Source organism: Alosa alosa, chromosome 3 (genome assembly GCF_017589495.1).
Source record: "Alosa alosa isolate M-15738 ecotype Scorff River chromosome 3, AALO_Geno_1.1, whole genome shotgun sequence".
Lineage (NCBI taxonomy): Eukaryota > Metazoa > Chordata > Actinopteri > Clupeiformes > Clupeidae > Alosa > Alosa alosa.
The window spans coordinates 25,894,348-25,908,466 of NC_063191.1; the positions used below are offsets into that span (position 1 = coordinate 25,894,348).

The 14,119-nt window shown below is 41.4% G+C and overlaps 1 protein-coding gene across 1 annotated transcript in view; it reads left to right on the plus strand.

Annotated features, from left to right (window-relative positions):
- Nucleotides 1-9,055: 9,055 nt before the first annotated feature.
- LOC125291653 (diacylglycerol kinase beta) overlaps nt 9,056-14,119 on the plus strand; it is a 91,374-nt gene continuing 86,310 nt past the window's right edge. Inside the window, 1 exon segment of the mRNA XM_048238473.1 lies at nt 9,056-9,455. The gene's annotated coding sequence lies outside the window, so the exon portion shown is untranslated.

Below are 14,119 nucleotides of genomic sequence, written 5' to 3' on the forward strand. Positions count from 1 at the left end.
AAATGTGAATCTGGCATGAGCTTCAACAAACCACATTAGTCGAGAACAGGGGAAACAGTATAATGAAACACAAAATGGAAACATAGTTATCTGATCATAGACTGCCGGTAAAGTTCTAGGGTGAGTGTTAGTTCCAGTGATTAAACAGAGTTGTGCTTTAGGCTTAGGATGTCCTCTCCACTATAATATTGACTGTTCAGTTAATTCTGATTGTCCTCCTGTAAGGAAATGTGTTACTGTCGTCATGTGTTTGAACAGGGCTGAGCTGGGCACCTGGATTTGAAACTGAACATTTGCATGGAAACTGGGGGTGTTTGCTTACCAGGTGCCTCGTTTTCATTTGTCTTCGTGACCCTCTGATTAGTCGACTAATTGGAACTGAGACCTGATCAGTGGGAGCAGGGAATCTGTGACCGATCTCACACCACTGCTGCTCCAACAGTGGCTGCGGGGCAAATACACAAGTGCATTTTTTAATGGTATATCTACAATTTCTAAATTATGTTTTTAATAATTAAAAAGCCCCGGCATTAAATATTAAATGTTGACTTGAAAGCAAGCCAGAGATGGCCACCCATATTTCACATCTTCATGTGACAAAACAACAGTGTTGTTATTTATATGGAAATAATATTTTTTTTTTCTATCTTTGCGAGAATTGTAAGAGTGAGAAAGCCCTTTTCTTTCCTTTACCTAAATGGTGTATCAGTACAATAGTTTGTAGATTGCTATAAGTCCTGTATTATAGTTTACCCTTGTGCATCTGCCCATTCATATATTGATTTTAGTCTTCAATTATAGCTGTCATCGTAGCCTCAGCATAACTGACTCACAGAGTGTGTTTAAACGTGATGTTGGTGATACTGTAGTGGTTAACCAGGACATCCCCTTGTGAACCAGTGGTCCCTGGTGATGTTTCTCAAATGTCAGTAAGCAGCTTTTTTTAAATCAGAAAGTACACTGTGTGTGCTTTATTGGTGCCTGTGTATTTGTGACTGGATTAGGCTAAGACATTATTGCATGGAAGAAATGACAACGTCATTTGTCAAGGTGGGGCCAAGGCTCCATTGATTTTTGGGCTTCCAGACGTGTTTGGATTCCTTAACCTTGCTGACTAATTACAGAAAACATGCAAACTGAACTACAGTACATCTAGAGTCAGTATGGACCTAAAGAGGGACATTTACAGAATGGTCTGTGACTTCACATTGAATGTCTCAAAACTGCTGCTCAAGAGGCGTTTTTAAAAGTATAACGCTGATGCAGTTAGGACATATCATGGTGTGAACACCATGTCCTCACAAAGGAAACATTGGGGATGTCTGCAAATGTGTGCGTGGTGATTGTGGCAAACATTGTAGATTTGTAACTTTTTTTCTCATGTTGACAGGCAAAGGAAGTCATTTTTGCCGTGTGCCTCCTTGCAGCATGCAACAGTCTGTAGGCGTATTTTCAGCTACACATGTATCGGTGTGGAAAAAAGGTTCTCCTGTCTGTTAACAGAAATAGATAGGCAGATATAATTAAATTGAATTCACAAATTATTTGTAAAAAGAACTTTCAACAGTTTTTTAGAGGCCAAGAAGGGTTAAAGCATGTTTTCACACATCATTTCTGATGAGGTGGCCAATTTGGTGTCTCTCTTGCAGAGTTTGGTGCACACCCACAAACTGTCGCGCCTCTGCGGAGAGCTGCTGAAGCAGGGTCTGCCTGTGGGTTGTCACCCAGTTTGTGCGTGGGTGTCAAGCACTTAGAAGCAGGCTACACACATACTGTAGACTGCATGAACGTAAGAGCATCAACTCGGAAATGTTTAACTCTCAAGGAAGAAGAAAAAAAAAAAAACACTGTCAATGCTGAGAATGAGATCAGGGTACAGTCTGTTTCAATAATGCAAAATACATCTTAACCATTCCACTAAGTCAACTGTACTTTACTACTGTTAAAAAAATAATCACTAGCTCCTTAGTAATGCAAATAAAGATAAAACTAAACTAAAACTACAAGGATACTTGCTTATTTACTGGTAGCAGCACTATTTCTTGCTGTAAATTGAAAACGTATTATTAAGAGCCTTGCGGTGCAGTGAGATGAAGTGCCACAAAACATTGCACATCATATTTCACTCATATCTACTACTAACTAACTGTACCTGTCCTGCTCAACCTAACAAACCCACAAAGTACAATTTACAAGCCTGGCAATGTGCATGGCAACCTCTGCATGGTAACATTGCGGAACTCTATTTCCTCTCAGTGTGTGGTTGGGTTGGTGTGTGTGTGTGTGTGTGGGGGGGGGGGGTCCGAGTTTGTGTGAGTGAGAGAGGCTCAGTCTCAGGTCAACTTTACTCCTACAGTGTCATGACATCACTAGCACTTAATTGACAAATGTTCTGGATATTTGGAACACAGTAGATCATAAATGGCCACAGCAATGAAGAGGAGTGACTTAAGAGTTTGTTAGTAGAGAACCCATCAGGAGTGTGGAGGGGGGTGGGTCTGGGACATCAAACACTACTGTTGAGTCTTTTGGAGGTGTTGTGGATCTAATTCAATGAAACACTGATGAAGAAAGAGGCCTGTTTGATAACCACAGTGAAATACTCACGAAGGCTGCTCTGCTGGTGATGCTCTTTATTGCTTTGGCATTAAGTGTTAAAGGCTGAAGACATCCTTAAAGCTCCCTGCGCCCAGTCCTTCAGCCCCCGCGTCCTGGGATGTTGTCTGGACCTGTTGCCTTGAGCTCCTCTGCCACGAGGGTGTTGATAGCAGCAACAACTGCTCATGTAGAGGGATGGGTCTTCTGTGGGCATGTGGTACCTTGAAGGAGGGCTGTTATGGATCCTGGGTAGAACATGCGGCGTGTTTGCCACTGCCGCCAGCCAAATGTGTATTGTCGTTGTATCCGGCTCCATTGTGTAATGTTAACCCTATTGGGCCAACAGACTCAATGTGCGCCCCATTCTTCTCTGTTGAATTGCTCACAGAGTACCCATCACACCGATATCAAATGCATATCATGTGAAACCATGCAATTTCAGCTTTCAAATGGTGCTAGTTCCTTGTTGCTGTGTTAAGTGAATTGAATTTGCATTATGAAATATAATCATATTTAAATTTAGCTCTGCATCCATCTCCACACCTATTCTTCCAGGTGGAATATCTCACAGACTCTTCACTCAACACATGACACATCAAAATAAACAGCAGACCTTACCAAATACAAAGATATAAAGCATTCTTTTGTACGTTCTTGAGTAATCCAGTTTTGAAATTGCTGCAAATCTTTACATGGTCTCCAACTTGGGCTGGAATTCTCAAGTAATAGCACCCCAAAAGAATGAATTTGCTTTCCATATCAAATAATTAAAAGTTGATCACAGCATGCACATGTAATGGATGCCAGCTAGCTTAGCTGTGCGTGTGGAACGTTAGTAAACCTCACTCCCCGATGCCTCAAGAGTGCAGCTGGCATGCGAGCTAGTAGCCTGGGCTTTTAGCTCAACTATCAGCATGCTCGCCTCCCGATCCGAGGTGCTGCTGTTCGCGGGTTCGAGTCCGGGCGTGTGCAGGGCTGAATCGCGCAGGTTCAAGACAACATGTTTTTAATGTTCAATTATTAATATATTTCCAGATACATAGGAGAGGTGTAGCCTGACGTAGCCATACTCAATTCTAGTCAGAATATGAGTCTGATACTGCTCCATTGGGACGTAATTATGGGGCGTGTTTCAACCGATACAGGGGGGGGATGCCTAACCAATCAGAGCAACGAAATAACTTACAGTACCGTGAGATGTAGGAAGAACAGACAAACCATCCTTCTTCTCCACAAATGCCTTAACATTGTTGTCTGGTCTTTTGTAAAAGTTATTGTGCCGTCAATATCTCCTACAACACTCATTAGCGAAATCTAAGAGATACTGTACGTAGTAGCCTAGGGTACGCTATTAGGAAAAAACTGATAGCCTATATCCCCTCCGTTTTTAAAAATAATTCTGTTGAACACTGATATGCTACAAATATGTTATAAACAGCTGGGAAAGGCTGTCGCAAATCCCTCGAACAGGTGGTCAATCAGAGATTTCAAACGAACAAGAGAACAACATGTCACAATGCAACACGCTGTTTTCCCTTGATAAAAGTGAAACCATGAGTTTTCCCACATCTTAACTTTGGCCAAAGTTTTCATAAATAATCGTTTTCAGTGATAAAACTTCATTGAAATAATATGCATTTTCCATATGGGGTCTTAGAAGCCATCTGTCTCCTAGCCACAGCGTTTTTGTTGCAAACATAATCAACCTAAGCGTGCTCAGATGACGTGATAGACGAGGCGCTGTTGCTCACCTGTCCATCATCGTAAAGCCCGATTTGATTGGTCCGCCAGATTTGGGGCGAGTATAGTTGCTCCACAACGGAGCAATGCCAGACCGAACTTCCCGACCTCAAATGTTGTGGGCGGGACTAAGTTCGGCTGGCACCCAGGCTAGGAGAGGTGTTAAATTCCTTGTGTTGTAGTTAGAGGATTTTCCACAGTGGTTGATCAACAACCAGAGCTATTTAATGGGCTGAAAATTATTTATATTATAACTGCAATATGAAAAAAAGAAACTGACAACCTCATGCAACCTCATACAAAAACCTTTGTACCCTTACTTGAGTATCAATACAGACCATATTGCATCAGAACTTCTGAAAGTTCATACAGAAATGTAGTTAAACTCGTGCCATAGGACTCCCACACAATCTCTGTTCCATTAGCAGTCATAAGGAGCACAGAGAGGACTCCTCCTACAGAGTCCGTTGCAGGGATTGCCCCTTTTAACTGTCCGTTAAGGGGGTGAGATATGTCACTGCAGATGGGCCAAGGGAGGTGGACGGATGAGCTACTCACTGCGAAGAAAGAGGGAACTGTGTGGGTGAGTAAAAATAGAATGGTATTTCCTGAGTTGCCCAAGGCCCCTTGTGTAGTGCACAACTCATTTGAAAACACAAAAAGTGCCACACTGATAACTTTCCAGAGGTAGGCCTATCTCTTTGTAACTTTGAATGTGACAGCAGTCCATTTGTGATTGAAAAAAAAAAATGTTGCTGGTCTCAACTGACAGTGCTTGGTGCTTCTCGCCACCATAAAGTACCCTGATATTATTCTGTGTGAAGATAAAAATGGAAAACTTTGTTGTAACAGTGAACCTTGCAGCTGAGGCATACAGTACTCTTTGGTGGATGCGTAGTCTTGCTAATGACAAATAGGAAAATAACTGTAGTTAACTGGTACACTTTGGTGGATGCGTAGTCTTGCTAATGACAAATAGGAAAATAACTAGTTGGTTGAGCATAAAATGGCTACAGTACATGTCACTTTTGACTAAGGTGAAACTGAAATGTTAAATGTTATCCATGTATGGATTACCAGCCCCTTCAGGGATTGCTGTCATCATTGCAGCTAAAATTGATTGAATTTGCAGCAGAAATTCTTAGAAATCCAGCAGTTTTTCTCGATTACTGTGTAAAGAAACTGGGATCCACTTGGTCTTCATGAACACCTTCTTTGCACAGCAGTCATCTCTTACGAATATGTTCACACGTTTCCATTGGGTTCACACATTTCTCACACCCTTTTGCAAAACAGTTAACACAGATGTCATTCAAATACCCCAAACTTTATTGGTTTCCCCATGCTAAACAAAAGGAAAACATCTTTTCACAGGTGGGAGAGATTTGTTGCATAAGTCTGAATCTCTGATACACCTGTGTAGATTTCCTTTGCACAATTCTTCAACCAGCAATCGTTATATATCCATTATATATCATTATATTATCCATATATGTCTGTTCTGTGTTGCTATTTGCAAGTATAGATCTAAGGCACATTTAGAGAAAGTACTGTATTACCTATTTGGTGATGAAAACAGTACAAGGTGTTTACTGTAGGTCTATTTTGATAAAAAATTACAAGTTGTAGTTCAATGAAATTTGTCTTGTCTAGATGCTTACTGTAGGTCTTACATATCAATGACAGTTACATCTTAGGAATAAATACAATTATTTTTTATTCAGTACATTTAGTCTTTTCACAGTTTTTTTCTGATATCAGAAAAATGAGAAAGAAATGGAACAGACATAATAAAAGAACTCATTTTGAGAACTATATTTTGTATATTGTTGTCCAGTAATGATTGATTGTCCAGTAATGATTGACAGGATCTGTTGTTTGAAGGCAAAATTTGCTGCATGTTTTAAGTGTTTTGAGAGAGTAAGAGCCTTTTGCAAGCAAAATGTGCCATTTTGGCCAGAGTACTTTTGTTCAGACATGGGTGTTAACTGTTTTGAAAATGTGATGTCAGAGTTGACACAAGCATCAAAGCGATCGAGAAAAACGGTAATTGTCTTTTTATTCTGAAAATTGTGATTCCGCCAGGATCTTGCGATGGTTTGTTATGATTGAATCAATTTCTAATAATGCCAAAATTCCATTGTGGTTTTTAGGGGTGTGGGGGGTCCCCAGTGTCTCCCCAATAATGCCCCTGGTAACAGATACTTGTTCTGAATGAACATGGTCTTACTGCAAGGAAAGTCCCTCCACGCAAAATAAAACCACCTGGGAATACATGTGGTTCTGCTGTGAAATTAGTGCTAGTTGAGTTGTTTGCTGAGCTAATATTGTTTTCATGTCGGGCGCAATGCTTATCAGATCCAATGGAGTATGAAAGGACTTTTGAAAGTAACACCCCCATCAGCAATCTGATACTTCATTAAGTAGATTAAGGAAGTCATATTTCTGAAGTTCCGTTTGTCTGCTTTTGTTGTTGTGTCTGTGCGCAATATGAAGCAGAACCTGACTGATTTTCAAGACGGAGCGCCTAAACAAGGTTTGTTTCACTTTCGCTCACGTTTGTGAGATGTGGCCTTTGGCAGAGGTCTGGCTGTGGTCAGATATTGCCCTTGGTGGAAGTGCCCCTCTAGTTACATGTGATATTCCTGATGTTTCACAGCTGTTATTGGCTTGACAGTTGAAATCACTGTACTTATCCAGTAATTCTGTCTAATGCACTTAACATTGCATTTAAGTAAAATAGCATGTTTTATGTACAACAGCATTTTGCAGACAGCTGTTTTAGTTTAGCTGCTTCAGGTGTAGCAAGCATTATAAGAACAATGGATGTTTTTTTATCATGAACTTTTGTTATATATACGTTTTTGTATGATGACATTAGCACTGGGAAGCTTTCACATGTCCTGAGTGGTTTGACGTCAATATCCTTATGTAAATTGGTTGTGCAAAGATTTGTAACAATGCTTTGTTGAAAGGGGGGGGGGGGGGGGGGGTCTCAAACCAAAATTCTAACCAGACAAGAACTGTGGGTTTTTTGATCATGCTGTAGGGGTGGAGTCCACTTTTGCTATTTTTGGCCTTTTGTCTTTTTCTCAAATTAAACAGCAGAACAACAGAGTTGCAAAAGCTTAGCTCGCATCACAGCTGGCTAAAATTTATTTGATAAGCTCCACCGCCCTCCCTCCCCCTTTCAGCCGACACTTTGTTAGGCTGACCTTTGCTCAACTTACGTCATTACATATGACATTTACTGAGAGGTATCATTTGAAAAGTGTCATTTGAACTTCACATTCTTCCTTTTTACTTTTAGACATAAAGTTCAATTCTCATATCTGTCCTATGCAATCGGATGGGAACTATACTCCTGTTCTCCATATCATATATCTACTGTATTTGTCATGAATAATAACTTAGATATTCTACCACAGAATAACATTGTATCGAATAGGAAAGTTATCACAAGTCTGAACTCACACAATTATGTTAGGCATTTCAACATATTTCACTGACTTTCAATGAACATATGGGCTCATGGGGACTGAACATGCCTCCAGACTGTAGCACTGTAGCTGCCTGGTAGCTCTAGCTATTGGCTGCCGCAACTCGAAAAGCTAGGTAGAACCAATTGTTTTCAGGGTTTTTGTCCTACCGACAGAAATGGCCGGAATCACCAGTTCAGCTCTCGTAACGCCCCCAATTATCACCACTTTTGTTCGGAAATTCTAAAACAACGTTTTTAACACTTCAAAATAACATTTGCTAAATGAACCTTACATTTTTCAGTAGCCATACGTGTGTAGATTTGAACAGAATCTGGTTTGGTTCTTAACGGAAGCATTTACTGGCTGAAATATCCGATTTTGTTTACCACGCTCAGAGTTATAGCGCTGGCCTGATGGGTCGCCTATTTACGCCGTTTCAACTGCACATGAACGGTTAGACCAAGAATTCTTGTCATGAAATTAAAATTCCACTGGAGCTCCAAGTGGATGTGTACACGCAGCCTTACAACACTGTTTACAGCTCTTCGAGTCACGGTAAAATGTCATTTTTGGTACATAACTAATTTAGATACACCTATGGTGTGGGTGCTTGCGTTTCTTTAGGAATCCGCCGTCTTGGTTTGTATAGAAATGCATATTAAGTGACACATACACGCAAGACGGTGGAAATACGGGACCGGCGGTAATAGGGGGAGTTCCGATATATTTATGTATGTTGCCATATATTTCAAATACCCACTATTACATTTATGATAATTGATAATTTATGATAACAAATGATATTTTCAACATCAGAATTTTCACATATTAGAGAATGTCCTATTGTGATCCAGTTTTTGAAAACTAAAGATTTGTGTTTTCTGCTTTCTTTTAGTCCGAGCTTGTAGTGGAGAGTGGAGGGGGCATGAAAAACCGTGGTTGAAAAGTCTCCATACAGAGAGGTGAAGAAACACAGAGTAATGGGTGAGGAACCGGAGCATGAAGCTGCACGAGAGAGACGGATGCATAGAGACATGAGCGCTGGGGCTTTATGAGGTAGACAGCTCTCTGAAGCACTGTGACATTGCACAGTCGATGAGAGGGATAGAGAGAGAGAGAGAAAGAGCGCGTGTAAGGGAAAGAGAGAGAGCGAGACAGCGAGAGCGTGAGTGGGAGGGAGAGGCAGAGAGAGAGACTGAGCGAGTGTGTGTGTGTGAGAGAGAGAGAGAGCGGGGAGAGCAATAGAGTGCTAGTGGCGCGGTGTAAACAGCGTGTCAGAAAAGAAAGTGCAGGGACATTTTAACCTGACTACAGCCACAAAGCTAACTGTTGGGTAGAACAATCACGAGAGAGCAGGAAGGAGAGACAGAGAGAGAGAGAGAGAGAGAGGGAAGCAAGAGGGAAAAAAAGGCTTAATTAATTCATGCTGAAGGGGAGGGATGTTACGGCGACTCAGTGAAGGGGCTTTGCCACCGCGGCTGGGCTGTCTCTAGCACCCAGCCTGTTCGTAGGAGACTGCAAGTCGGAGACGCACAACACACACACAAACACACACACACACTCTCTCTCCCCATGCCCTGCCTGGAGGAAGCCTGTGCTCTCACATCGACACGAGGAGCAGACATCATCACTGAGGTAGGCTTGAGTGTTTACGTTCCTTTTACATTTTTCTCTCTCCCTCACATTCCCTCTATTTTTCTCTTTCACTCTCCTCTCCTCTGTTTGTGTCAAGCTGTTTTTCTCTCTTTTTCTCTCATGCCACATCTGTCGCCGGGAGTCCACCTAAACAGCTCACTGATGGACAGTTAAGCATCATGCATCTGTTTCTCATGCTCCATGTTCCATCTGTATTTTGATGCTGAGCACAAGCTGCGTTTGTAATTGCACATCGGCTGGCTGATTTATACCCTGATAGGCACATGGAAAGACATGTCTGCTTCTCTCTCTTGGAAAGACATGTCTGCATGTCTCTATAATTGAATGTGTGGTAAGCTTTCATTTTGAAAACAATCCTCTCTTTCAAGTTTCTGGCTTGTTTACATCTCTGTTGCATTGGTTTAATGCGTAAGGCGGCATTACATTTTACTGCAACAACGCTGGCATTTTACGTCTGTTTATTAAATGCTTCAGCTGGTGATAGTCCAGACACTGGGGATTTATGCATGCTCTGGTGCTGCTCCGAGAGGTGGTCACCAAATGCTTTCTTTTCCACCCTTGTGTGTGTGAGTAATGTGGGGCTCTGTCGAATGAAATGACTCACTCGCTTCTTCCTTTTCAATGGAAATAGATCAATACAGCCAAGTGACAGATGCCAAATGGGCTGATGCTCTGGGAGCATCGCTACCATCTCCCCTTAATTCCCCTGCCTCCCTCCTGATGAGCAGGAGAGCTGACTTTGACAGATCTGGAATTACCTCACTTAATTAACCCCTGACACGCAAGCATCCTGGGTGGTTCCTGTGCCATCTCTTCGCAGTCCCTCGACGGAAATCCTTGATCAGCAAGGTTCTCTAGCCCCTGCATATGATTACTGTGAGGACAGGAAGCTGTTTGTTTCATACCCTTGTTTCATTATCTATTCTCTCTCTAGCTCTCTCTCTGTCTTTCTCACTCTCTCACTTTCTTGTCACCACCAGGTCTGATGGCTCTCTTTTATGGCCGCTTATTGATGCAATTCACATTCCCTAGAACACACACATACACACACAGTGAGAGAGGGAGATGGATGAAGAGAGAATGATTCGCTGTGTGTGTGTTTTTGTGTGTGTGTGTGTGTGTGTGTGTGTGTGTGTGTGTGTGTGGAGGAAGTCACTCTGTAGAGTAGTTTTCCCCTTGCATGTGAATGTCCATGATAAATAGGAGCTGGAATGTGCCAGCGTTTCATGTGGGAAATGGTTCACTAGCGATCCACTCCTGCACCCCTGTGGCTTGTATCCCAAACCCCACCCCCCAGGCTCCTCAGCGGCCCTGCTCTGACATGGAGATCAATACATGAATAAGCTGGCCTCCGTCTGAAAATGGGCCGTCGTGTTGCTCCTCTAGATGATCACTCATACAGTAGCAAGCAGGAAAATGCAGCCTGAAGGGTGCATCTGTTGAATGCACAGTTTTCAAGGTAGCTACTACGTACAAAAGAATATTGTTGTACATATTCTGCCCACATTTTAACATTTGTAAATGATGAGCAGTTACAATAGGTGTATAAGATATGGAGGTATACTGCAAATTGTTGATCACTAAACATTTCACATAACACATCTACTGTACATGGGAAAACCACAGAGTGCAGTTGTATATTGTTTTTCTCAATGGAATAATGCAACTTTAGAAAGACAGAAGATAGAAATTATATATTTTGCATTTGTTCAAAACAGGCCTCTTCTTTGAATTGGATGTGAAAATACACATGGTTGGCCGGCCCCACAGTATTCATGATGCAGTACTAAGGATTCTCCAGGCAAATGTACTGTTGCCTATGTCATTGCCAATATGCAGAAGGGATTAAAACGTTGTATTGTTCTTTATTTCTCATATTATTTAGACATAACATCATACCCTCATGCTGTTATAGAATTTATGATTATTTTTGCTGGTGCTAATTCAGACATAAGTCTAGTCTACTCTAGCAACCCACAACAACATGAGAAAATGTTAGCAAGACTGAGGCGGAAGAAATGTGTCATATTGTGTACTCCACTCCTTACTCCCTCCAGATAGTTATGGGGTCGGAGAAGTAAAATAAGTCATAGTTAAAAAGTTTTAATATTGTAGTAGCATAAAGGGAAAACATTGATATGTTTTAAAATGATGATTTAATATCTGATTTTGAATTTACATTCAAAGGTAGAGAACTCTCGGGGGCCCTAATGCGCCAACTAACCAGTGATATCCATCATCGCAATCTCATCATCTGGAGTAGTGTTATGTGACAGCAGATATCTTCTCCCTAAACACATGATTTGTGAATTGACCATCCAGTGGGTTTAGGTTTAATACCACCTCTATAAATATTCTTTTAATTGGCCTGCACTGGCCTACCCAGCTACGACTCCCCATCGCCTTCAGTTACCCTGCCCACGGCCATTCCGTTCCCCAGACACCCTGTTGTGGTGTTCCTCTCAGAGTGGAGCGGAGCGGAGCTTGGTCTCACTGGGCTGCGTCTTATCATCTCACTGCCATTTCAAATCAAACTCTGCCCGTTGCCATGACACTCAGCACCCCACCCCCCCCCACATAAATATCCCTGATCTTTCCATGCTGGGTAAATGCTGGAGAAAAGGAGAGGGGGCAAGGAAAGGGAGAGAGAGAGAGAAAGAGATGAACAGATTGAGTTAGAATTACCCTTGAGTTTGTGTTTGTGCTTTGCGTTGAGAGGATGGTTAAAACCATCAGAGTGTAAAACTGCCAAAAAAGTGTTTAGGACTAACCGAAGTCACGCGCAAGCGGCCTAGTAAATAAAAACAAAGTGCTGATTGCTGCTGTGAGAATCTGCTGTGTGCGAGGCGAGCCGAGCCGTGTCTGTAAGGGAGATCTGGCTGGCTGGCTGATGCGGATGAGATCTTCTTCTTTTTAAACTCAGCTCATCTCACAGACAATGGACTCATTCACCTCATGGTCAGATTCAGATCAGACATTATTGTAGTGTTTGTGGTAACTCGACAAAGCTTCTAAAATGAGAAACAGCATGTTTTTGGGGTGTTTTTTTCCAGAAAATGTTTGACATGGCTGCAGTGTGTTTTTCTTTATAGTAGTTTTTAAACTGCATTTTACACATGGGTGGAATTGCCCCTTACTGAACATAATTGTTTTTTGTTTTTTTTACACAAACATGTCCCCTTTCAAAATGTAGGCAATTGATGAGGTTCGTAAAAGTAAATGTACATCATGTAAAGACATCATGCACCGCAGTGTAAGGCAGCTTAACGACTTACAACATGGTGTGGACTCCTGAGACAACATCCGAAACGAAACCATCCTATCATGGAAAGGAGCATGCTTTCATTCCTTCATCACCTATCACAATAAGCAGACGGGAGCATGAGCCTTCACACATGTTTTTCAATATGTGCAGAAAGAAGACATGGCAGGCCGTACACTTTATAGTGAGTTTAAAAATAGCAATGGCTCTTAGCCTTGTGTGACTTTACAGTGAGGTGCCTAAAAATAGTGGTGAACGTTTCTTCCTATGTGTATGTAATTTGGATGCGTCTAACAGACTATAGATATTCTTGGCTTCTTTTCTCTAGATATATCAGCACATTTGTCATTGAACACCATGGAAGGTTTTTTTTTAATGACCAAATAGTCTCTTATACGATAAGGCTACATTTATTTGGGAAAGCCCTCACTATATTCAGAGCAAACACTGAGTATTTGATACGCCATCCCTGTGGAGGCCTCAACTTAAGTAAATGCAAAACAATCACACTCTGCCTGTACCTTCATGTGAACCACTGTGAGCACAATTATAGCTTTTAAATATATACATAGTGTGAGCACAATTATAGCTTTTAAATAAATAGCTTTTAAACTGGGCATGAAAAATGCCCCTTGCATACATTCTGTTTACTCAATATGTAAGCAGTTAGTATGAATGTGTACGTTGTATCTTTCGCCTGTATTGTTATTTTGAAGCCTAATTAGAAATGAGCTGTGAATATCATGTTGCCAATATGTTGGAATTTAAAACATGAATAAATAGTCAAAGACAGTTGTATATGTTTGCTGTACTTTCAAATGATTCAATATGAGTTTGCTTATTGTAGCTATGCTACTCATATGCCGGCATATGACGGCTCTACATCAGTTTTTGATGAGATGTGGTAAGCAGTGTACATTGTTTTATGCAGCGCAGATAAGAATCAGCATGCTGTGGTCTTTGTCTTTGTGCTTGTAGAGAATCACACTCTACACATCCGCTTGTAATTTCTTGACAGACTTTTTTTGTTTTTCGTGGGTGGGGTGGGTTGAAAAATGTTTTGAAATGTTCTGGATCGGATCTTGTCTCACAAGTCTCACAAGCTGTTGCAAAGCTTTGTAGACCTAAAGCTTTCAAAAGAGATGGAGTGCTCCAGAGTGGAGGAGAAATGCAAAGTTATTTAAAGCAGGCGCCACAGACAAACAAATGAATAGGATTCACTGCAGGTGTCAGAGGAATTGATTTCATGCTGCTCTGTACTTGTCTGAGCTTTCGTCTGTCCCCGTGAGTTTTGTTATTACAGCTAATATTTCATTATTTAGTGAGGTCATAGCTGCTAGAAATAGGTTCTTTCCCTCCCTTTTCCCCTTGACATGTTGTT